Source organism: Symsagittifera roscoffensis, chromosome 7 (assembly GCF_963678635.1).
Source record: "Symsagittifera roscoffensis chromosome 7, txSymRosc1.1, whole genome shotgun sequence".
NCBI classification, from domain to species: Eukaryota; Metazoa; Xenacoelomorpha; order Acoela; family Convolutidae; genus Symsagittifera; species Symsagittifera roscoffensis.
Genome location: NC_087068.1, coordinates 29,086,917 through 29,113,234, shown reverse-complemented (window position 1 = coordinate 29,113,234; position 26,318 = coordinate 29,086,917). Strand labels below are relative to the sequence as shown.

At 34.1% G+C, this 26,318-nt stretch overlaps 1 protein-coding gene and 1 long non-coding RNA gene across 3 annotated transcripts in view; both read right to left on the bottom strand.

The window, feature by feature from the left end:
• LOC134852131 (laminin subunit gamma-1-like) overlaps positions 1–26,318 on the bottom strand; it is a 273,304-nt gene that overhangs the window by 39,727 nt on the left and 207,259 nt on the right. The window lies entirely within an intron of this gene.
• Positions 15,748–26,318, bottom strand: part of LOC134852130 (uncharacterized) — a 77,604-nt gene continuing 67,033 nt past the window's right edge. The window contains exon 4 of the long non-coding RNA XR_010164276.1: positions 15,748–16,046. This is a non-coding gene — a long non-coding RNA (uncharacterized LOC134852130). The remainder of the gene's footprint in view (positions 16,047–26,318) is intronic.

The window sequence follows — 26,318 nt, the reverse complement described above, 5'->3', positions numbered from 1 at the left end:
GGCGATTTGAAAAAACATGACTCAGCATTGTTTCTCTGTTTAAAGAGTTAAAGGCATTCTTAAAATCTAGTTTTAAAAGAACAGTGCATTTTGGATTGTCGTCGCGTTCAATAAGGTTTCGAAACGAGTGCGCAGCTATTTCTGCTCCTAGTTTGGTACCGCATCCTACCTGTACGTTTCCGAAAAAATTTTGTCGCTTGGAGAGGGCCTTGCTTCCAGCGCATTTAGACGCGATACGTCTCAGCGTGTTGCTTATGGCAATCGGTCTCAACCCTCCGTCTATCTTTATGAGGGTGATAAGCTTTGCGCCAAAAAAGAAAGGTCTTAGTGGTTCGGGTATTTTGCCATCTCCAATGAGGTTTATCAGCTTAGTAAGCGATTTCAGAAAATTAAGTCCTGCACTGCCATTCGACTTACTAACAAGATCGTTCACAGACTATTGTAAATGATATTTCGTTGACAGCAATAATAAGCGGAAACAGACCACCGGAAAATCCGTTGAGGTGGGTTATGATCAAATACGCTTTAACCATCAGCAACGAGGAATGCGTTGTTTAAATGCGGATCTCTAACTGGTCATTTTTATCACTAGGAGTACAAGGCGCGCAAAATGATCGTGTAGATGGATCCTTGTTACATCATCCCGTATTCCGATGACTCATTCCGAATAAATTTGTTATTATGCATTTCAAAATGCTTTCAATTTTGTTTCGTTTTAAAAATCTTATTGCGCTTTTGTAAATTTTTTTCGTTAAGTTTTCAGCGCCGATGACAACATAATGTCCAAAACGTTCACAGACAATTAGTGTTTTTATTGAGTTCAAAATTTGATGTAAGACTAGTTTCTAAATCATCATGTTTCTTTCAAAGAAATTATATTTTGGTTTAAAAAATAGCTCTATGAAAGTCATTTTAATGAGCTGCAAGCATTAGTCTACAATCTTTTGAATCTCGTTCATCCATTTTATGCTTTTAGAAACTTGGTAAACGGAAAACAACGATTGTAAATGATTGTGATATTCCACCAAAATGTATCAAAATGCAAGTTCGAGATCGAACTTTTATTATAGCATCTGACAGAGAAGATCAACGGTTTTAACGAATTAGTGGTGTTAATCGTTCATTTTGACGAACGCGGAATGGTCAATTTGGACTGACATGTTAATTTATAAAAATTCGTTCGAAAAGAAAGACACGTGACGACGTCGAATTTTCACGACAACTAATAAACTGCGAAAAGAAACAGAACAAGAGAATTCGTTGAGAAAAACGGTGAACAACAGTTGTGAGAGACAGATCGAGATTGGAATAGAAAACGACAATTAGACCGTTCCGAGTTGTAACGATTGTTCCGCTACAATCGTTACAACACGAATCCCGAGAATCAAGAAGGGTTTTGGGACGACGTGTCCAGCCTTCCGAGAAGAAACAAGAGCGTTATTTGCCCCGGAACCCAGAATCCGGAGGCATCTCGGGAGAAAACTGTAACTCTCGATTTTATAAATTTTCAGCTTCTGCTCATGTCCTGAATTGATTAATAACATCTAAATTCGTTTTCAGATTATGAGAAGCTAGGAGTTAAGGGAAAGGGTTGATCCATCTTTGATAGAGATGATGATTTTATCTACTGAACGAAAACAATAGTAATATAATAAATATGCTGTAGCCCTGAATTTAAGAGTGACCTCGTGGTCTGTGGATACTGAGACCCAGCCATGAGCTCACTATTTCTGCATGTAAATAAGTTAATTGGAGCGTTCTGATCGAAGCCGGAAACAGAACGTTTTTGTCGACCCGATGTAAGAAAGACCACCAAAAGAACTGGCTTTGGCAGAGACGGTGAAAAGGTTGTAGAGCTGTGTTTAGACGCTAGCCAGTCGTTTCAGAATCTAGCTATATTTTCCATGGATATGTACTTCCGGGCGAATGTTACATAGATCTTTTTATGGCGCTCCTGGGTGTTATTTTTTTTCAACATCATGACCGGCAGAATCGTTAACGAGCACTCCGCGCCAAGCGGATGCTCAAAATAAGGCCCTAATCACCGGCACGGAAGGGTAGTTCGAAACGCGGAAGCTTTCCGGATTCCCCAAAAATAGCTTTTTAACCTACTTAAGACCAAAAATTCACGTGCCATAAGGGTGGGGGGATTGGCCGTCCCGTCGTTCGCTGAGAGTTTTGTGACCAAAAAAACTTAAAGGCATACAGGAAACAAAACAAAAATTAGTATAAAACTTAGGAAAAAACAAAAAACATAAAAAAATAACCGAAAAAAAGTATATATAAAATCAGTAAAAATCATCCCCCCAGACGAGATGCGATCCGACCCTCCCGTTTGTTGTTATTAGATATATTGTTGTTGCAGGCATTTATATCAGTCAGAATCGTTACGATCGAAATTGTGGCCCGTTTCTGGTGCTTGTATTGTAGGGTTATTTGAGTATTTAAGCACGTTAATGCTAATTTGCGCTCAATCCGGAAGGGTCTTGGGCAAAGAGCGGAGGACTGATCCGGCAAGCAGTGCGAGGAGTATCAGAAAGGGTCTCAAGGACAACTACAAAAGACTGTTAGGTATCGTTAACAAGTTTTTTATCCCTTTTGGTACAAAAGTTGAGATCTAAATCTGTGGGGGGGCTCGACAGTGACTGCATTGAAGTGACAGTCCATCGAGTTGCGAATTTCCGAGTTAAGAACCTTAATTCGGATTTTGAACAAACCCGGAGAAGTATAATATTACTAGTATTACTATATATACAGCCTATATTAAAACTCCTATACCGTTTTTTAGTGAAAAACACAGTAAGCAGACCGGTTTTTAGGGTCAAAATAAAGATAGTTTGACCCCTCAAAAATCGAGATTCTGCATGTAAATAAGTTAATTGGAGCGTTCAGATCGAAGCCGGATACAGTAAAATTTTTGTCGTCCCGATGTTAGAAAGACCACCAAAAGAACTGTCTTTGGCAGAGACGGTGAAAAGGATGTAGAGCTGTGTTTAGACGCTAACCAGTCGTTTCAGAATCTAGCTATATTTTCCATGGATATGTACTTCCGGGCGAATGTTACATAGATCTTTTTATGGCACTCCTGGGTGTTAGTTTTTTTCAACATCATGACCGGTAGAATCGTTAACTAGCACTCCCGGCCGAGCGGATGCTCAAAATAAGGCCCTACTACCGGCACGGAAGGGTGGTTTGGAACGCGGAAGCCTTCCGGATTCCCGAAAATAGCTTTTTAACCTAGTTAAGACCGAAAAATCACGTGCCAGAAAGGGTGGGGGGATTGGCCGTCCCGTCGTTCGCTGAGAGTTTTGTGACCAAAAACACTTAAAGGCAAACAGGAAACAAAACAAAAGTTACTATAGTACTTAGGAAAAAAACAAAAAACATAAAAAAAATAACCGAAAAAAAAATATATAAAATCTGTAAAAATCATCCCCCCAGACGAGATGTGATCCAACCCTCCCGTTTGTTGTTGTTAGATATATTGTTGTTGCAGGCATTTATTTCAGTCAAAATTGATACGATCAAAATTGTGGCCCGTTTCTGGTGCTTGTACTTTAGGGTTATTTGAGTATTTAAGCACGTTAATGCTAATTTGCGCTCAATCCGGAAGGGTCTTGGGAAAAGAGCGGAAGACTAATCCGGCAAGCAGTGCGAGGAGTATCAGAAAGGGTCTCAAGGACCACTACAAAAGACTGTTAGGTATCGTTAACAAGTTTTTAATCCCTTTTGGTACAAAAGTTGAGATCTAAATCTGTGGGGGGCTCGACAGTGACTGCACTGAAGTGACCGTCCATCGAGTTGCGAATTTCCGAGTTAAGCACCGTAATTCGGATTTTGAACAAACCCGGAGGGATATAATATTACTAGTATTACTATATATACAGCCTATATTAAAACTCCTATACTGTTTTTCAGTGAAAAACACAGTAAGCAGACCGGTTTTTAGGGTCAAAGTAGTGATATTTTGATATCCCACAAATCGCGATATTTGAGATATCGATACTTTTTGAAACAGAAAAAAGCGCTAAATTAGTGAGTTATATCATAACTTTACTAGTGTAATAGGTGGAACCGGTTTACTTTAGTTCGGAAGTGGTTGGAACTAATTGGGTACCGAAGAACCAGAAAAGCCGAATTTTCTTACTTTTTGAAAAAACGAAACGCTACAAAAAACAGAATTTTTTTAAAACTTTTTCGTTAGAACAATAAAAATTGTTGTTCGGACAACGTTCACCAGTGAATTGCCAGGTTTTAAAACCCGTTTGCCAATAACCTTGCGGGTCCCAGTGAAATCGAATTTAACGTGTTGATTTGGTGGATTCGTCAATCCGGATGGGTCCAAATAGCCTTGTTTTTGGCACTTTTTTCAGCTGGAACGTTTAAGATCGGGTCTTTTGCCTTGAACTAGAAGAGTATTGGCCTTCTGAGCTCGGATAAAAAAATTTTAGGTCAAAAAGATAAGAATTGCGAAAAAAAATTTTATACCTTAGAAAAAAGACGTTTTGGGTAATAATTTTGGAACTACTGCACAAATCCAGTTGATCTTGGTACCATTAAGTCAGATATTAGGTGGATTTACTCAATTAGCTAAACAATTAAGGATAGAAAACTTTTAAGATTGTTTTTAGCAAAATCACCAAGTGAAGGTAAACCCTTCACGTTTTGTAAAAACTTTTTTTTTGGAAAGCCCTCATACTCCTACCAAAGGGAAGTAACGGTTGAATAAGGCAATTTTAAGTTGTTGTAGACAAAAAGGAGGGCTAAGGAAACCAGAAAACGATAGTCAAATCAAGACTAAGCTAAATATAAGACCCTTCACAGTTAAGGAGAATTGTCAAATAAGCAGCTTAGCTTCAATCCGGAAGGGTCTAGGGCTGGAATACACCCTTCCTAGTTAATTTAAATAGCATAATAGTTTCGGAGACTGTATCGGGAAGGGTCTCGGGTGAAATTTTTAAACGTCCCAGAAAAGTAATTTTGCCAATCCGGAAGGGTCCTAATTTTGCCAATCCGGAAGATCCCAATTTTGCCAATCCGGAAGGGTCCCATTTTCACCAATCCGGAAGGGTCCTATTTTTACCAGGCCCGAAGGGTCCTATTTTTGCATAGCCATTCATATTCGGAAAAGGAAAAAATACTTTTTGATATACTACAAGGTTCGGTCCTGGTTCTGTTTTTTTTTTTTATTTAAACCATTTCCCAATTTCCTCTAGGCTGAATAATGTTTAACTGTTTGCCGATGACAATAGATCCCATAGTTACTTAACTCTAGCAACTAACAATAATTTTAACTTTGAAACAAATATATTTTATTTCTTTATTAAAAAAGCAGCTGATGTCGCTCCGTTGTAAATCAATTCAGATAATATTTCATCATTTTTAATCTCCTCTGGTTTTATTAGTTTCATTTTAAAGGAAAATATAAAAACAGTTTAATGATCTATGTCACAGATTAAAAGACAGCTTCAAAGAATAGGAAGCCAGCAAAAACTTCGGTAGATGAAATGTTTTCAAGTTAACATCTGTCTGGTTCGAGAATCCCATATTTACGGATAAATTACGAGCTCATGGCTCAAATTCAATGGAATCTTGTTGAAAGATAAATTTTTCAAGAAGTAACAACTGAAATGGAGATTACAGATTTTTGTAACAGCAAGAAACACAAAAAATGATACTTCGCAGCCGTAAAAAGCTTACTACAAGAACATAAAAAAGAAGCCAAGTCGTTCTTTTTTTTAACGTTTTTTGGATTGGATAAGGACACTTTTGAGGCCCTAACAATTACCAACGACTCTTTGAACGACTTTATTTTTCGTTAAAAAAAAGACATTTAAATTTTGACGAACGTTTTTTACACATGTTTTTGTGAAGTTTCAACTCTTTGTTATCATTTGCGGTCATCTTAATTTAATTGTTAATTAACAGCAAAAAACTATTCTCACTTTTTTCTCCTTTTTTCTTAGTTTTGAAGAATTCTTGAGTGTTTTGAGTACTTTTATTTGATCACAATTACAAACTTTAGCGATCAATTTTTGCTTATGCAAATGCCACCCGACAGGTTGCTGTCTTTTTGGTCCCAAAAACTAACAAAAATTGTAAGCATAGAATTTCATTATGACAAAAAGTATACAATATGATAAAATACGCTCTAATCACCAGCATTGATGAAAGCATTGTCGCAAAAAAGGGTTAGACAATTTCCTGTTTGAAAGAGCCGTGATGTACAACCCTCCTATTTTTATATATTAATTAGACGGTTTTTGAAAACCATTCACTCGCCATCGAAATCATTTTTCATCTGTGAAGATTTTAAATTCAGATTTTGGGAATCTTTTAGCAATGCAAAAACAACTTGATTATTTTCATCTCAAACGGCTTTGAATTAGATGATACAAAAGCAACTAGAGTAACTAAAATTACAACGACAAGTCTTAATCTTTTCATTTATTTTAGATTAAAAGAAACTGACAATCATGTTTTAAGAAGTAATAATTTCTCTGTTTTGTACTCGAACCTGTTGCAATGGACTACGCCTACATTCAATAAGAAGGAAAAAAATTTCGGTGACCTAAATTAGCATTTTGCATTCTACATTAGCTTGTATATTGGCAATTTGCAATCACAATTAAAAAAAAATTAAGTCGAAAATAGTTCTAATTCTGACCCTCTGGTATAATTATATAGTTTTGTCTCGTTTTTCATCAGAATTATGACATATTATGCACCTATGCTAAAATACACAAAAATTGAGCGAGTTCGAAAAACCAAATTGATTCAACACAACTTAGAAAAACTTATAAAGTAAGAGAAACAATGTGCTTCGAAAAATAAAACCAAACAGCCCTATTCAATAGAAAGTTTCAAACAAGTTCGAATCATGTTGGGAAAAACGGCCAAACAAAATCTATAAGAAAATTTTGGCTTGAATAGATGCACCAATACTGGAACAAAATTGTAAGCATACAGTTTCATTATGACAAAAAAGTATACAAATGATAAAATACGCTCTAATCACCAGCATCATTTTTGTAGCGAAAAGGAATTATACAATTTCCTGTTTGAAAGAGCAGTGATGTACAACCCTCCTACTTTTATCTATATTTCAACTAGACAGTTTTTGAAAAACAACCACTCGCCATCAAAATAATTCATCATCTGTGTTGACTTTAAATTGAAATTTCAAGAATTTTTTAGCAACGAAAAAATAACCTGATTATTTTTATCTCCAAGAGTTCTGACTTAGATGATACAGAGGCAACAAGAGTAACTGATTTTACAACGACAATTCTTAATCTTTTCCTTTATCTTAGGTTAAAAGAAATTGATCATCATGTTTTAGGAAATATTAATTTCTCTGTTTTGTATCCGATCCTGTTGCAATGGACTACGCCTACTTCCAATAAAAAGGAAAAAAAGTTTTTTCCATGACCTACATTAGCAATTTGCGATCTACATCAGCTTGTATACTGGCAATTTGCAATCACAAACTAAAAAAAACAAGTCGAAAATGGTTCTAACTCCGACGCTTTTGCATAATTATATAGTTTACATCGTTTTTCATCAAAATTATGACATATTATGCACCTATGCTAAAACTCACAACAATAGAGCGAGTTCGAAACACCAAAATAATTCAACACAACTAAGAAAAATTTACAAACTAAGAGAAACAAAGCTCATCGAAAAGTGAAACCAAACAGCCGTATTCAATAGAAAGTTTCAAACAAATTCGAATCAGGTTGCGAAAAAAAACTAAATTAAAGAAAAAAAATCTGAAAGAAATTTTCGGCTTGAATCAATGCACCATTACTGGGAGCAATAATTTACGACATGCAGACAGTTTGATTAATGAAGACAGTTAAAAACTGAACTATTGGCCTACGGCTGAAAAATTACTTCTAATTTTGAATTAAGTCTTGCAGTTCAATTACATTGCAATTAAGCAACTGTGAGATAAAAACTGAACCAGTTTGTAGCTTTATGGGTTTGTAGGTTGATTCAAATCTAACTTTTCATTCCTAGATGGAACATTAAAAAATGATATTTACGAAACCTTGAGGCTATTCAGATAGCTAAGATTTTATACACCTCGTCATCAGTTTTCAGTTTACTATCGCAGTACAGTCAAACAAATATCAAGCCTGGAAAATTCTTAATTTTTGCAATTTTTCATTTTTGTGCTTTTTTTATACTTTGGAAACTTTCTTTGTTGAATCAGGTCAGAAATTAGTCGGAGGGAGCACGACAGCACACAACTCAAAAAATCTTAAGGATAATGAAATTATACTTTTTTGAAAATACTTCAACCAAAGAGGTTAATGAAATGTATGAAAAAAATATTAACTAAAATAACTTTAAGAGTTATAATCAAAGTAATCGAATCAAAACAAATTGGAGCAGTTATTTTTAGAAAACTGAAATCTTTTTCGAATCAAAATGTAGACTGGACATTTTATCTTTCTTTTTTTTAAGACTAACCCTCAAGCAAATCAATAAAAATCTAAAAAATAGGTTGTACAAATTACGGACCAAATCTTTGCTAACGAATTTGAAAAAAAACCAAACAACTGATTAAAAACCGTCTGCAAAATTTTTCAAAATAAGTTATGTATTAATATCAAGTAAGGACGATTTTCGAGAACAATGTAAAATTGATGCTATCTTGAATAATACAAAAGCGTTTGATTTAGTTGATCACAAAATTGTTTAAGAAGAAGCAAGCTATACACTTTATGAGGTTAGGTTTTCGACTCTTTGAGATCACGCCTCGAGTGCATAACCATTCATACTCGGAAAAGGAAACAATAATTGTTAGTATACTACAAGGTTCAATCCTGGTTATGTTGTGTTTGTTCTTCTATTTAAACCCTTTGCCAAACTCCTCTAGGTTGAATTATGATTCACTGTTTGCCGATGACAAAAGCTTCCATAGGTATTTAACTCTTGTAGTTAACGAAAAATTTAACTTTGAAACAAACATGGGGAAATTTTTGGAAAAAGCAGCTGATGTCCCTCCATGATGAATCAATTCAGATAGTGTTTTAACATTGCTCAGGAATCTTAAAATGCAATTCAGATAAAGTTTTAACTTTGCTCATGAACTTATCTGCTCAGAATTTGATAAAAATTCATTCAGAGAAAATATAAATACAGTTAAAATATATGAAATCTAACAATCGTTAAACTTTTAAAAAAAAACAGCTAATGTCGCTCCGTGATAAATCAATTCAGATAAAATTTCAACATTTTTAATCTGCTCTGGTTTTAATAAATTAATTTTAAAGCAAAACATTTAAAAAAATTATCTATGTCACAGATAAAAAAAACTGCTTTAAAGTATAGAAAGCCAGCAAAAGCACCGGTAGAGGAATTGTTTTCAAGTTAACCTCTACTCTATCTGGTTCGAGGGTTACATATTAACGGATATATTATGAGCTCATGGATCAAATACAATGGAATCTTGTTGAAAGATAAAATTTTTAAGAATTAACAAGTGAAAAGGAGATTACAGATTATTATAGCAAAAAGAAACACACAAAAAAGATTTTTTGCAGTCGTAACAAGCTTACTACAAAAACATAAAAAAGAATATAAGGAGTTCTTTTTTTTACGTTTTTTAATAATTGGATAAGGGCTCTTTTGAGGCGTTAACAATTATCAACGACTCTTTAAACGAGTTTTTTTTTCATAAATTAAAAGACATTTAAGTTTTGACGGAAATTTTTTACACATGTTTTTGTAATATTTCATCTCTTTGTTATCATTTTTGGCCATAATATTTTTATTGTTAAAAAACAGCCAAAAAACCATGAAATGGGTCTCAGTTTTTCTCCCTGTTTGTTACTTCTGAGGAATTCTTGAGTGTTTTGCGTACTGCCCATTTGATTTCTATTACAAGAAGTAAGCGAAAAGTTTTTGCTGATGCAAATGCCACCCGGCAGGCTGATGTCTTTTTGGTTTTTTCCCAAAACGAATAAAAATTGTAAGCATAGAATTTAATTATGAAAAAATGCATACAGGATGATAAAATACGCTCTAATCACCAGCATTGTAGAATGCAGTGTAGCAAAATTTGAAATATATGTCTTCCTGTTTGAAAGCACCGTGATGTACAACTTTGCTACTTTTGTCTTTCACTTAGATAGTTTTGGAAAACAACCACTCGCCATCAAAATAATTTATCATCTGTGGTCATTTTAAATTGAAATTTCAAGAATTATTTAGCTATGCAAAATAACCTCAACATTAATATCTCAAGTGGCTACGACTTAGATGATACAAAGGCAACAAGAATAACTGAACTTACAATGACATGTCTTAATCTTTTCATTTATTTTAGATTAATGGAAATTGATCATCATTATTTTAGAAAATCAGAATTTCTCGGTTTTTTATCCGATCCTGTTGCCTACTTGTATTAAAAAGGAAAGCTATATCCGTGACATACCTTAGCGACTTGCTATCTACATTAGCTTCTATATTGGCAATTTGCAATCACAAATTGAAAAAAAAACAAGCCGCAAATGGTTCTAACTCTGACGCTTTTGCATAATTTATTAGTTTTGCCTCGTTTTTCATTAGAACTATGACATATTATGCACCTATGCTAAAATTAACAAATATTGAGCGAGTTCAAAGAACCGAAATTGTTCAACATAACTTAGAACAGTTTAAAAAGTAAGAGAACCAAAGCTCATCGAAAAGTAAAACCAAACAGCCCTATTTAAAAGTTGGGAAAAAAATAAATTAGGCAAAAAGAAAAATCTATAATAAGAAGTTTTTGGCTTGTATCGATGCATCAAAACTGGAAGCGATGATTTACGACATGCAGACAATTCGCCTAATAAAGACAGCTAAAAACTGAATTATTGGCCTAGGGCCAAAAATTGCTTCTAAGTATTAATTAAGTCTTTCAGTTCAAATACATTTCAATTAAGCAACTGTGAGATGAAAACTGAACCGATTTGTAGGTTTATGGGTTTGTAGGTTGATTCAATTCTATCTTTTCATTCCTAGATAGAACATATAAAAATTCGATTGACGGAACCGAGTGGCAGTTTGCGATAGCTAAGATTTTATATATCTTGGCATAAGTTTTTAATTTACTATCGCAGTACGGTCAAAAAAATACCAAGCCTGGCATTCTCCTAATTTTTGTAGTTTTTCATTTTTGTGCTTACTTTTATACTTTGGAAACTTTTTTTTGTTTAAGTTAGTCGAAAGTAGCACGACAGCACACAACTCATAAAATATCTAAGATAACGAAATTATCCTTTTTTTGAGAATACTTCAACCGGAGAAGTTAATGAAGTGTTTGAGAAAATTAATAACTGAAACAACTTTCTAACTGAAACAACTTTAAGAGTTATAATCAAAGTGAGCACCTAATCAAAAAAAATTGGTGCAGTTTTTTTTAAAAAACTGAGTTCTTTTTTGAATCAATGTAGACCTGACCTTTAATTTTTGCTTTTTTAAGACTAAAACTCATGCAAAACCATTAAAAAAGCTGAAAGTTAGGTTGTTCAAATTACCGACCTATATCTTTGCTACCAAATATGAAAAAAAACAGAACATGAAGAAAATATGAAGAAAATTGATTTAAAACCGTCTGCAAAACTTTTGAGCATATATCATGCATTAACATCAAGTCAGGACGACTTCCCAGAAAGATGTAAAGTTGTTGCTATCTTGAATAGTTGTTTTCTTCATAAAATAAAAGACATTTAAATTTTGACGAACTTTTTTTACACATGTTTTTGTGACATTTCATCTCTTTGTTATCATTTTTGGTAACAAAGTTACCAAAAATTATGCAATGGTCTCAGTTTTTTCTCCTTTTTTGTTACTTTTGAAGATTTTTTGAGTGTTTTAAGTGCTGTCTATTTGAACTCAATTACAAAAAGTAAGCGAATAGTTTTTGGTCATGCAAACGCCACACGACAGGCTGATGTCTTTTTGGTTTTTTCCAAAACGAACAAAAAATGTAAGCATACAGTTTCATTATGACAAAAAGCATACAGTATGAGAAAATACACTCTAATCACTAGCATTGAAGAATGCATTGTAGCAAAACTTGAAATCAATAGTTTTCTGTTTGAAGGAGCCGTGATGTAAACCCCTCTTCTTTTATCTATCAATAAGATAGTTGTTGGAAAACAACCACTCGCCCTCAAAATCATTTATCATCTGTGGTCTTTTTAAATTGAAATTCTAAGAAACATTTAGCTATGCAAAAAAATATAATAGCTGAAAAGCATAATAGTTTCTTCTCATTATGGCACCAAACTTCGAAAGAACATGCGTTGCCTACCATTAACCCTTTTGAACAAGCTGATGCCATCAGTTTTACGGCATATAATTACAACCCTCTTTCTTTTATCTATCAATAAGATAGTTGTTGGAAAACAACCACTCGCCCTCAAAATCATTTATCATCTGTGGTCTTTTTAAATTGAAATTCTAAGAAACATTTAGCTATGCAAAAAAATATAATAGCTGAAAAGCATAATAGTTTCTTCTCATTATGGCACTAAACTTCGAAAGAACATGCGTTGCCTACCATTAACCCTTTTGAACAAGCTGATGCCATCAGTTAAACGGCATATAGTTACAGAATGTGAAGTCCAAACAAAACCCGATAATCTCGACAATGATCAATTATTGGGAGTTGACAGTACGAACAACAACTTTTTTTGGCATCTGCAACCATTATTTTTTTGCTTTCGCTCCCAACAAATCCTTCCTCCAAGGCGTTTTCTCCGAAGAATCAAAAAGATCACAGTAACTATTTTGCATAAGAGGGATTTAGATTGGATGAAAAGAATTACGAACCAAAATCGCTCGGGTTTGTCAGACGTAAATAACTTGGTCGAACAAGCTATGTTGACAGGAACTTACTATTCATTTGAGAAACTTACTCTGATTATTTTGCTGTAAGTTTGATTTTCAATTGATGATTTAACTGAAAAATAGCGTTCAAGTGGCAAGCCTTGTTTAATTACTTTCTTTTTTTACTTAAGAAAACTATTTATTACAATAGAACTTCCTTTTATGTTACAGAAATTCAAATTATACGGCATAATAGTTAATACCAATCATTGGTTTGACTCTCCTTTAAGGGAAAGAATGCAACAGATGAAAAAACTCATAAATGGCCCACAATAACATGTGATGTTCCTCAAAACAGATATATTAGGTCGATTACTGTTTCTTGTTGATTTCAAGCCTGTAAAAACATCAGAAGTTATTCCTTTTGCAGATGACACTAATGCCGCTGAATTACGACAAGCACATATTTTGATTATTAAAGACAGCTAAAAATAGAATTATTGGTCTAAAACCAAAAAATTGATTCTAAATATGAATAAAGTCTTTCACTTCAATGACATTTCATTAAGCAACTGTGAGACAAAAACTGAACCGGTTTGTGGGTTTGTGGGCTTGTAGGTTGAATAAAGTCTCTTTTTTCTTTCCTGGATAGACCATTTAAAACGCGATTGACGAAACCGTGAGGCATTTTTTGATGGATAAGATTTCATACACGTAAGCATCAGTTTCTAGTTTACTATCGCAGTACAGTCAAAGAACTAGCAAGCCTGGCATTCTCTTTATTGTTGTAGTTTTCATCCTTGATGCCAACTTTTATACTTTGGAAACTTATTTTGTTGAATCAGGTCAGAAATTAGTTGAAGGTAGCATGACAGCACACAATTCAAATAATGTTATAGATTTTGAAACTATCCTTTTTTTGAAAAAAACCTCAACTAAAAACATTTATGAAATTTTTGAGAAAATTAATAACTAAAACAACTTTTAGCAACTAATCAAAAATATTTAGTCCCCTTTTTTTGAAAGACAGAGTTATTTTTTGAATCAAAATGTAGAGGTGACATTTTATCCTTTTTTTAAGATTGAAACTCAAACAAATCAGTAAAAAAATTGAAAATCAGGCTGCTGTAAAACTATCAACCTATATCTCTGCGACCAAATATGAAAAAAAATGTGAAAAAAAAATTGATTAAAAACCGTCTGCGAAGTTTTTTGTGAAAATAGAAAAATACAAAACACAAACATATTTAGGAAATAGCAAGCTCTATGGTTTACGAGGCCATGTTTTCAATTTTGTGCAGGAAAGTAAAATTATTTGTATTAAAATTTTATTTGTTAATTGGTTGCAATATGCTGAAAATGGGAATCTGCCAACTCTGGTTGCAATTGGGTGACAGTGAGAATAGGATAATGGAATGTAACTTAAATTATTTTTTATACATATTGGTTTCATTCATTACCGTCCACTAAAAATTAGGCTCATTCAGTACGTTTTCCTGAAAAATGAGCTCTTTAACTGGATCCATGGAAAAAATAGACTATTTGTGCTCGTGATGGATTTTTTTCTCAAAACAAATATCAACTTTTGACGGATTTAGTAAACAAGAATCGGAAAGTAGTTTTGTATTAAGCTCAAATGTAAAAAAAACTTATTTCACCTGTGATCATTTTTTTATAAAGTTTTCGTATTTAAAGATTGCCAATTTGGCCAATTTGGGACATTTAATGTGGGATATGAGCCAGGCAATTAACGCGTTTTTAATTTTTCAAATGAAATTTCCCAAATTAATCAAGAAGACTCGTACATTCCGACAGCAATTTAAGGATACATTTAACATTTTTTGCTTCAAAAATTGACGAAGTAATTTTAAGAATCACAAAAAAACTGTTTTTTTTTTTTTTTTCAATTTTTACCCCAACACGCTAAAATAAACTACAAAAATATGGAGTTAGCGTCTTGTATCTTGATCATACGACCAAATGACTGACCTCAATTCAATTTGAAACGCATGAACCCGCCGCTTACCCGTGTTATCGTGATTTAGTTATCCCAAATGTCCCAAAATTTTCAAGCCCCCATAAATTTACAAAAATGATCACATTTAAAGTAATTTTTGAAAATCATTTCAAATGTTTTATAAAATCTTTCCAAGTATGCTGAGTGAAAAATCGAAACCTGACTGATACAAAAACGCAAGCATAATTATTCCGAACTTTCTTCAAAATTCTGAAGAATGAGGGATGCCGTTTAGTCTGATTAATAATTTGCTACATCTGAAATATGTTACTTGGTACTTAACTAAGCGCCTGAGGGACTTTCTTGATTTTTTTTTGAAAGTTTACCAATCATCCTCAAGCTTAAATGTTTAACAAAAAGCCTATTTCTTCGTTAAGCCATTATCGTGGGTTCTGCCTGAGATGGTTAGCCTGTCTAAGCATAGTTTGTGTTATATTTTCAACACATTCCAGACTGACCAGACTGAATTTTTTTGTTTGGGAAGGCTTTTTTGCGACTCAAGGCCATTAGAATTCTCACGTGGTACTACTATTGCAGCTGAAATTGGTCAGGCTATGGTAGACCTGAAGGTAGAGGTCGAAGTGAAACTACAGATCGTCTCTTCACACTATCATTGCCATGGCAGGGGATTTAAAACAAATCCAAAATCTGGTCAAATGGAAAGCAAATTGTAAAACTTTTTTGTTCGTCAATAACTACTAAGTAAATTTTTTAACGCACATACTATTTTGACTATTGTTATGTCCTATCTGATAGATGTGGTGTCAAAGCGGCACTAATTTTTTTTCCCAATGCAAGATTCGCGTCTCGTCATCTTGTTAGTTAACAACTAATATCTTGTTCATAGAAAATAATACGAAATTTGTTTTTGAAGGAAAAAGAATTTTATGTAAAGGGAAAACTGTTTATATAATTGTTCAGACGTTCCATTTTGTCTACTTTTTTCATTTCTTTTCTAGTTTCACAACATCACTTCAGAACACAAATCCAATGTTTGTGTTTGAACACACATTTGTCGGAACAGCAGGAGGCTGGTATTGTGGAGGGGTATGAGTGATGACAGGGGGTACATGGTACTGGTTTGGGTACTGCACTTGGTTGGGGAGGTAGTAGCCAGGTGCTGAGGGCAACACGGGTGCTTGCATTGTGTATTGGACGGCAGGAACTGTCGATTGCATTGCAGGTCGAGTATCACTTCCTAATGGATAAGAAAACAGTTTAAACATGATATGATTTGCAGTTGATATTTCGGATCTCTTTACCTATTCCGACCATTTTACCAAGGAGGATGGGTTTCGTTGCAAGGAATATTAATAATGGAATGTACTGACACAGTCATTTAATTGGTTATTAGGTTGAATATTCTCAACCAGAAACATATCGTGGGACTTATGAAAGAGATCCGATAGTTCAAACACGACTTTTCGTATATCGCGGCTAATACCCGAGAGTTCTGACTGCCTTTTTGTACGTTTAAATATCATCAAGGAAAGTGTCCTTATAACATTTCTGCTTGGAAACACATAGATTACCGGTTCGATCCTCAGTCTGTATTTTTCTTTCACTTGGGTTTTTATTGAATTTGAATAAAGAGCCACCTTATACATATGCCTATTCCACCCAGAGCATATTCACAACCATGAAAACCACACCAAGCATATTCTTTCCTTTTTCAAATATCGGAGCAACAATGTGTTTTAAAATTGCTATATATTCATAGTATTATGAAATTTAGTTTCATTTTACCATATGGTGTCAGAAACTGCCTGATATACAAGAAATAACTAATTATTGAAGCTAAATGGAGAAAAAGATACGATAAATTTTAGAACTCTTTATATCCCGGGTCGAGGTGCTCGGTTTATCTTTCAACTCTCTCGGCCGAAATTCGATATCTTCCGACTTTCTCGGCCGAAATTCGATATCTTCCGACTTTCGCGGCCGAAGTTTTGTTTGTTCGACCCTGCATAGATATGTTTCGACTTTTTCGACCAAAAATGGGTATAATTCGACTGTTTCGACTTTTTCGACAGGTAAAACATGTGGGTTCGACTTTGTGCTCGAATTAAAATTGTTTCTTGACCGCGGATTTTTAGTCGAAAAACTGCACTTGCTAGTTAAAAAAAACTTCGGTGAACCAGGCGCGGATTTAGGGAAAGGGGTGAGGGAGGGGGTTGGGGTGCGGACGCTCCTCCCCTCAGAGATTCGACCCCTGCCGTCCCAACGGGTCCCCCTTTGTGCTATTTTGACACATCCATTTTTGGCTGACTGACCCTAAAATTTTTCTAGAGGAGTGAGCGCGCGCCGAAAAAACAATTTTTTGTAAAAGTTTTTCAAAAAGTGCCTCAAAACGTATTTTTTTAAGCATTTTTTCAAAATGTTGCCTGCGGCGCAAAAAATTTGGTCAAAACAGGGTCTTTGGGTCTTTTTAGTTCTTTGGATGAGCTCGGAAAATCAATTTATCAATTTAGTCGACCCAAAAAAAAGTCGATAAAATTTTGAAATTTTTTGAAAATCCGCCCCCACGAGAAAATCCTAGATCCGCTCTAGCTGTGATCACTTCTTTAATTAATTTATTCCATGAAGAACATGCGACCTTAAAGGCTTCAAAAATTGAGATATAGCTGTTAATAATTTGACAGTTCAACCAAGAATGTTTATTATAGTTTTCATCAAACTAATATGTTTGCTCTTTCTTTTAGTCGACTCGAATGCTCCTGTAAGCAATAATTGCTAAATGAAATCATGATAGAGAATAACTTCAGTTCGTTTGATGAATCAGGAAACTTCAGTGTCAGCTGAATAGAAAAAATGTTACAGTTTATCTTGTGTTCAATAATTTTCTCGTTAATTAAATATGGTCAAGGTATTAATAATTCTGACATCATCATAGAATCTGCAGCTGAACCGATTTGGACTTCTACTCTCTTCGCAATTCCTACCCTAATTCCAGGCACATCTTTCTGGTCTGTGTGCAGATTGCAAAGTATTTACTACTGCCTTAATGCATTTGAAACTAAGGTCAATAAAAGGCTAATAAATATCATGGCAGAAAGTCCAATTGGCAACATTTTCCCAAAAGTCTTTTAAAACATCCCAATATAAGTACGGATTTTCAACATTTTAACTAATGCACTCTGATTGGTTGATCTAAGTATTAGCCATTAGGTTTTTTTTTGTTTCTGCTATGATGGATTCAGCGAATTTAACGTCGAAACCGGCTATCTACATTGAAGTTTCTGTAAGGTTTTTTAACCATGGAAATGAATCAATAAATAGGCCTGTAAATTGAAATTACTGTACAACGTTTTTAAATTTGATTCAAGACCGCTCTTATATCAAGGCAAAGCTTTGAATGTTCCGACTGCCCCTTAACCCATATCGAATAGTTTTTGGGAAAAGAAAAAACTGGGCCGAGTCAAAATTGGGCGACGGATTAGCTAGCCTCAATTCAATTTGGAACGTTTTGTTGTGCGGGATAATTCGCCTCGCATAGATCATTTGCGATACGCTCTCAACATTATGAATGAAATTATCAAAGCACGCATAAATTAGTTCAGAGCATGGCCAAGTTGGCAGTTTTCAAACTCCCAGAACTTTGCAAAATTGATTGGAGGTAAATATCTTTTTGAATTTGATTTTAGGAACATTATTGCACCGCTTACGCGTGTTATAGGACTGCTATATACCCCGCATGAATTCTCCCAAACTGGCCAAATTAACAATATTCAAACCCACATGACTTTACTACAATAGATCACAGACAAAAATTTCTTTCAAAATTTGAGCTCAGTAAAACAAAACTTTTCAGATAGTATTAAGAACCGTAAAAAAAGTTGATTGAAAAGTTTAAAATTGACTGAATAAAAAACCACCCCAAGCATAAACATCCCGCTTTTTTTTCAAAAGTCGGAATAATAACCCACTCTTGTGCTATTTTGCTGCCAAAATGCTTTACCTTCCTAAAACCAAGTTCGTTAACTGAAAAAAAACGAGGCACTGACTTTGAAGTGTTTACGAAACAAAAAAACTGCTCGTATCAAGGCGACAAATTTAGAGTTTTTTTCTTGATTGCTTTTCAAAACGATCCCTTCACGCTATGTGAAGTCCAAATTGTAATATTTAGCATAGTTTAAAATATTAAACAGACTTACAAGTTATTTATCCCAAATTGGGCAAACTGGCAATGTACAAACCCCATAATTTCTCAAAAATTGATTACTGGTAAAATATCTTTCAAAAATTGCATTCAAAATTAATAGTTTTTTGACGATTCAAAAAAATGCGTTAAAAAGTTTAATTTGGTCTGGAGAAAAAAAACAAACCCAAGCTCAAAGATTCTGTCACTTTCCAAAAAAAATGAATAATAAGGTTTCTTAGTGCTTTCATGATTCAAGCGTAATCATTTTAGGCAGTATGTCACTAATTGTTTTGACTTTTGAAGAAATTGACGGAAGATTTATGCTCGGACTGCTTTTTTCCTCCAGACCAATTTCGACGTTTTAACTATCCATGTTTCAAAGGATTTTTTTAACCATTTGAAAAACATTTGCGACCTGAACTCAAATGTTAGAAAATTATATAATTCAGCGGTGATCAGACATATTAAAAGGTATATTTCAGAGTTAAATTGCCTAACTTGGGAGAATTAACGTACGATATAATTCGTTCTATTTACGCCTAAGCGGTCAGTTAATCCGCTCATTAATTGAACTAAATCAAATTGAGGAAAGAAACTTGGCTGTTTTATTATCATACGAGACGCTAAGAGAATCACTTTGTACTTGGCTTTGCATGTAGTGCTTTTTGCAAAATCTGAAGAAAAAAAACTTTTTTTTGAAAGTTTTATCAAATTTTTCCAATTGTGTATGCAAAAACTGTTTCAATAACGTTGAAGAACAATCGTATCATTTAAGGCGTCGCCCTGATGCGAGTATCAACTCTTATAATAGAAACTGCGATGTTATTATCCACTTCATAAATGGGCGCATAATATTTCCTCCTTTGCAAAATAGTTTGAAAAAAGTTCAACGAAGATAGCCGGTTACATCTGAAAGTATGAAACAATTGGAGGTGTTGAGCCTGACAGGGCTGTTAAATTTGTCAACGCTGAGCAAAATGACGCCTTTGATGCGACTTTATCTCGATTGAGCGAGTTGAAAAGTTTCGCAATCAGAGAAAGCATTAAAGTCTTCCAACCAATATTTCGCCAGCATAACTATTTTGTGGCCCACCAAGATTGCTGTTTTGGGCAGTATTACTCTTATTTTACATATGGGTTCATTGAGGCATTATTGAGTCCAGCAGAGTATCTTGGTTTGCTTTTAGTACCCTTTTTAATAGCATTAAGGTGATAACATTAAGGTTAAAATTATATATATAACTCAATTAGAGCCCTACCACAATTCTTTGAGATGAAGTTAGTTAGATGGATCATGATTGGTTAATATTAAATACTTTACAGTGGTAAAATATCTAATTTATCCAATCATAAAATGTAGTTTAGATCAGGTTCCAAAAGACAATTTTTAAGAATTTTTCGTGGTTACGGTCAGCTTATGGACCATTTCTCTCTCAGATCTTTTTGGTTTTATTCAAGTCTAAGCACCACTGAAGTCATATCTTTTCTATTCAATATTCGCCCCAAATCAACAGACACGAATAACTAAATGCATTGTTTTTTTTATCCCATACTCTAATGCTCTTCCAGATCTCCAGGTCCATAGGATAATCAGTTAGTTGAAGATACAAGTGTGCTTTGAACAATTGATTTTTTCCTCTCTCCTCTTCAAAACTTTTACGAGACTCAAAAATTTGAGGAGTTGTGCTCTTCATCACCTTGTCTGTTTTGGTACGCATACCCCCGGATTCAATTCCTTTCCATAATCAGTCGAAGCATAGTAACTTTGCTTTGTGAAATCCTTCTGTGAAATCCTTCTCCTCAGATCGGTCTCCATTAATTCTATAAGCTTTCTCCCACATAACGGCTTCGTCAACTGAGCTGCTGGCATGATTCTGTGGCATGCACATGTAGTGATAACTAATGTTATCATAAAAGATTACATATCATTGCTGTAATTATGTTTTGAAAGTTATGTCGGTGTCCCATCCATCAAATGATTCCCTTCCAGAAACCCCCCATCTTCCTCTTTCATCTCCGCTGTTATCGATTTTGCCTCAAAATCGTTTGACTGTATCCGTCCTCTGTTTCAGGTGCCCAGATAAACTTGAAGAAGCATTTGTATTCTTTTTCTCTCTATATAGCCTAACTTGACGGATCGTTTTTGCGCTGTCATTCTTGGTTCCTTTTAAAAGTTTCATTTCTCTTGGTGGTTTTCTTTTAAATTTTGATCCAATCATATTAAACATCTTCGAAAATAATCATGAAAACAATAAATTGCTTCCAATCAAACCTAATGGTATTTTATATGAAACAAGAATAAGCTAATTTTTTGGCTGACAATAAATTGGGAGGACGCAAATAGACATTGCGGTCTGTTTTCAAGCGCCTCAAGCAGAAAAAAATGTGAATCTAGCGTTATGCGCGTATAGCAACATATGTAGCAGCTCGAAATTCAAGTTTTTTGATCGATTTGCAGAAATCGAAAGAGAAACATTGTGAGAAAAAGTATCAATTTAACTGAATAGTTTCACTCCCTTGGTTTTTCAACCTTCAAAAAATTCGGAGCCGCCCTATTATCCAAACAAAAGTTTCTAGAAAAATGTGGCTAAAATCATTGATTTGGTTTTTTGTTGGTGTTTAGATAAACTCTGGCCAAGTTGGAAAAATTGCAAAGACTAGGATAAACATTTGCTGTTTTCTGAATTTAGACCAGTTGCGCCATTTTCAAGTAGTTGCGAATTTGATGGAGCATTAAGCAAAATTGGGGAAATATGCGTGTTATTTTTTCTATCACAGCGAGCGTGCAAATTAGTTTTGAGTCTAGATTTTTCCCAATCATCTAAAAGCCTGAACTTTACTCTTTCATTATGCAGTGAAATACAGTTTTCGATATTCACCAGTTTTCTATGTTTTCCAATCATGATTGTCTTAGTTGTGTCGCCATTTAGTGTAAATTTATTTTGGCACAATTATCTGTCGGTCTGGTTCATGACTGCTCGGTGCACTCTTGTTAACTGTAGGCATTGTTCACTAATTTTAATGACTGTATAGTCCGCATAAAGAAGAAGGTTACTTTTGCTAGTGTTTTCAACGACAGGCAAATCACATAGTATGAAAAGCAATGGGCCTAGAATTGAGCCTTGCGAAAATCCGCTTTCAGTATTTTTTAGTGAAAATTTATTTTTGGTTGCTAGATATTGAGTACGATCTGTTAACTACGACTTCAAAGTCCTGTTCACAGTTACTCGGAAGCAAATTTCATACAGCTTTTGAAGAAAATATGAAAAATTTACCGTATCAAATGCATTTAAAAAAATTACAAATGGAAATGGTGTAAATGTATTCGGCTTTCATATCAAACTTTATTTGTTCCATGAGCGTTAGAATTGCAACTACTGTGCCTAATTTCTCCCGCAATGCAAATTATCCATGTGAAGGCAAGTCAAACTTTTGAACAAGCTGGTTGATGCGATTGTACATTGATCGTTCAGTTTTTTACCTTTTGTTGGCAAAAGGCAAATTAATCTAAGCTTTCAAGCTTTTGGTTATCTCTTCCTTCATGAATTGGTACAATGTTGCAATTTTTAAGCATTTGGGGAAAAATGCTTTTTTGAAAACAATCATTAAAATACATTTCAAGTGGATAAGCAAATAACTCTTTCACGTGTCCTACAAAAAAGTAATTGATGTCAAAGACGTCTAAACTTAAGTTATTTTTTTTGATATTTGGATGGTAATTATTATTTCTTGAGATGATATGTTTTCAAAAAACAGTGCTCTGTAGTGGTGATTGGCATTGATTAAAGAACTTTTCAGCATTTTCCATACGTGAATATTTCTGGGCTGGCTGACATGGTGTTTCCTACAATTTCGTTGAACTTGCTGAAAAACTCAGCAAAGAGCTCAACAAAAAACTGCTTTTTCTAAGGGCTATTTTTTGCTGGTTTTATGTTCGATCTGTTTTCATAGTAATTTCGTTTTGTGTACGTAACTTGTTGATATACATCAAATATGTATCAATATCATGGGTATTCCTTTGCAATCATTGCTCACGACTGATCATCAGATAATAAATCAAAGGTAATCGCTTGCTGGTTGATAGTGTTCAAAAAATGGTTTAAAAACTTTTAATAATTTAACTTTTAACGGCCTCGAACAAAAAGAAAACGTTTCTGTATATTTGAAGGTCGAACCGACCTTTTTTTATTTCGCTGTTTTTTTGTGTTCTCTGATAAATATTTCCTCGGTAAGATTAACGCGCGTTGGTGTTGTCGCTCATTGTCCAACTACTTCTGATCATTATCGCATTTCGTTCGTAACACTTCACCGCGAACCTTCATAATATTGTTCGTTATTTCTTCTTCACGTTTTCTCTGACAATGTTTTTAAAGTGGATTTTAATAGAGTCTTTCAGTTTTGATCCCTCGAATCAGGCAACACGAAAAATATCCACTCGTCCTTTTCGCTCCGGTTTTTTCATCTAATTATTCCACTCGTACTATAAAATGTTTTGTCCTGTCTCCCATTTTTTCTGCCGTGGATATGTTTTTGTCAGTTTGAAGAATGGGTTAAGCGTAATATTTAGTCAGTCAGACCCTTTTTGTTCATTATGCTCCGTGATCTGATCGTCTTCCGAATCACTTAAAGTGCTTTTAAGGTCTGTAGAATCTGAGTAATTTTCCCACACTCCAAAATCTTCTATCGCGAGCCTCGAATACAGAAAAATGATGTTGGTTTTTTATTGTTTCGAATTGGTTCACAGAACGATTTCTACTGTTCTTTCGATTACTTGTTGAAACTTCGGTTTTCATTTTTTAGGTCATTTCATTCGTTCTATCTACCCCGCTCTCTTTGGTCTATCAATGTTCTCATTTTGCCCGATTGAGAGGGCCGTTCGTGCTGAAAACTGTTAACTTGCCTTCAAGTTAGGCTCGGAACGAATCCCTTTTGATTGAGATTATTCGTCCTCTGTCCATTGTCTGCTGGAAAGTTAGATGGTCGTGTTGTTCGTTTCCTTGTTCCTTTTATTTGATCCCAACTATTTTATAATTCACTCGGCAAAGCGTAAACTTTTATTAAGAATTATTTGATTAGGCTGAACTTATGTATCTTTTCTTTTCACATCTATCTCCGATTTCATTCATTGTCAAGCATAACATAGACCTTATCATTGTGTTCAGTTCACAGTCCGTTAAATTATTTTTCAGATTTCAAAGTAGAAAATTGTAAATAATTCTACTCAACCTAATGAAATAATTATCATCCTAATAAAAACTTCAAAAACTTTTCATTGGATTTTTTGCGAGTCGGAATTTGTCCATTGTCGAAATAGAAGTTTTTGTAGTTTTGTAATTCATCAATCATTTTTACGGGGTATTAAAAACAACACGTTATAGCATGAATGACAGATTACTCGGAAGATGGTAAACGCCTCAACGACCTCGAATCTTTCTATTTACCTTTATGCAATGTCAATGTCATCACCAAAATTGGATTTGGATTTGGACTATTAAAGCGTCGCAGCCTCAGTGAATCTGAAGGAAAACCGTTACCGGGTGCTCCATATCAATTAAAAGTGGGCCCACATTGGAGTCCAGAGATACCTTATCACAATCCAGAGGAGTTTTTGACTTTTCACTGGTTTAAGCATAACTTGATGTGTAAAGACCAGCCCTGGATTTGCCAAGAATGACTTTTCAATCTCATTAAGTTAGAGCTGAGCTGGTATTGAATTATTTACAAATACAATGAAACAAAACAATTTTTGACTCTGGTCAAGGAGCGATTTTTTTCATATAAGCGAACAATATCAAAAAAATAGCCAGTTACTGAGCAAGTAGCACAAAACGTTCCGACCATATTCTTTAACAAATAGATTAGATTTTTTCAAAGATAAGTATTGTATTTATTTGTTCGTGGCGAGATAAAAAATGATCTGGAAAAAACCTAGAACTGAGTCATTTGACAGTCACAGTAGAAACTGCAAACTGAACAACAGTTTTTAACGGAAAAAAAAAGTTGCAAAAAAAATAGATCCAGAATTCAAATTTAAAGCAGTTTTTCTCGACACTTTTCGAAACTTTTCATTTTTGTTTCGAATCATGGATGAAAGGGCTTTTATATGATATATCAGTTCAAGCGTTCTAATGATTATTGTTCCGACCCTTGAAAATGGGAAGAAACTTTGTATTTGGCTGTTTTTGGAATTTTGGGAATTAAAAACTTTCATTTTTTTTTCAAAATTCAAAAAAGTTCTGCAGGTAATTTTGAGTTTTATCACAATTTTTTCGCTTTTCTTTGAAATTCTCAAACAAAAACCAACTAACATAGTTTGTCAACTTACATAGTTTGTTAACTTACTTGTTTGCCAACTTACATAGTTTATTATGACTGTCGAATATACCTAGGTTCTAGATTATGTGCACAGTAACCGGCTATTTTTTGCTTTTGGTAACAATTTTTGGTTGAAAAACAAATAAGCCTGCTTTTTTTATTCGCTAAAAATTAGATCAAAAATCAAAAATCCAAACTGATTTTTTTTCAACACCGAGAAAATTTTTGGAAAATTTTTAACTTTCAATTTACGACTACAAAGGCGTTAATTTGATATAAAAATTTACTCATTCCAAAAAACACATTTTTGTGGCAGTTTGATGAAAATATAATTTGGTTTTAATTGCTGGAGATGCTTTCATCTGAATCGTAACAAAAATTGATATATGTAATTTTTTCAGTAAAATTTTGCTCCAAGTTTCTGGAAGGAGATACAGTGATATGAATATGTGCCGAATAGCATAAGTTATTCATATTGGCCCAGAAAATTTAAGAAAAATTAACCTGATTACTTATTTAAATCTCTTTGAGTGCTTTTTGTGTGAACAAAAATGAGTGAGCAAATCTTGAATAAGCGAGCGGGTTAGTTGCATTTTTTTTCATATGAATGTCTTCGAAACGCAGGCTAATAGCCGGAAATTTTGCAGATTGAGTTAGTAGGGGGCAGTTAAACAGTGTCGAAGTACAACAGTGCCAATACAAAACAGTTCAGCAATACTGAAAAAGAAACTCTTGTTCAACAGCGCCAAAAATTTGAACAAATTTCAACATATTAAGTGCGGCAATCAAAAATTACACGGCGATCGTTTACAATCTTAAGTGACACTTTAAGATTTTGAGCAAGAAAATTTTAACTTAAGCGTTTTGGCGTCAAGATAATTGTTCCGACTTTCGTAACGAAAGAAACGGAAAATTTGTGCTCGAGTAGGGTTTTTTTCTTGAGACAAATTTCGACTTTTTAACTAGCTATTTTTGGCGGAATTTTTTTTTATATCAATCGGAAACTATTGTTGT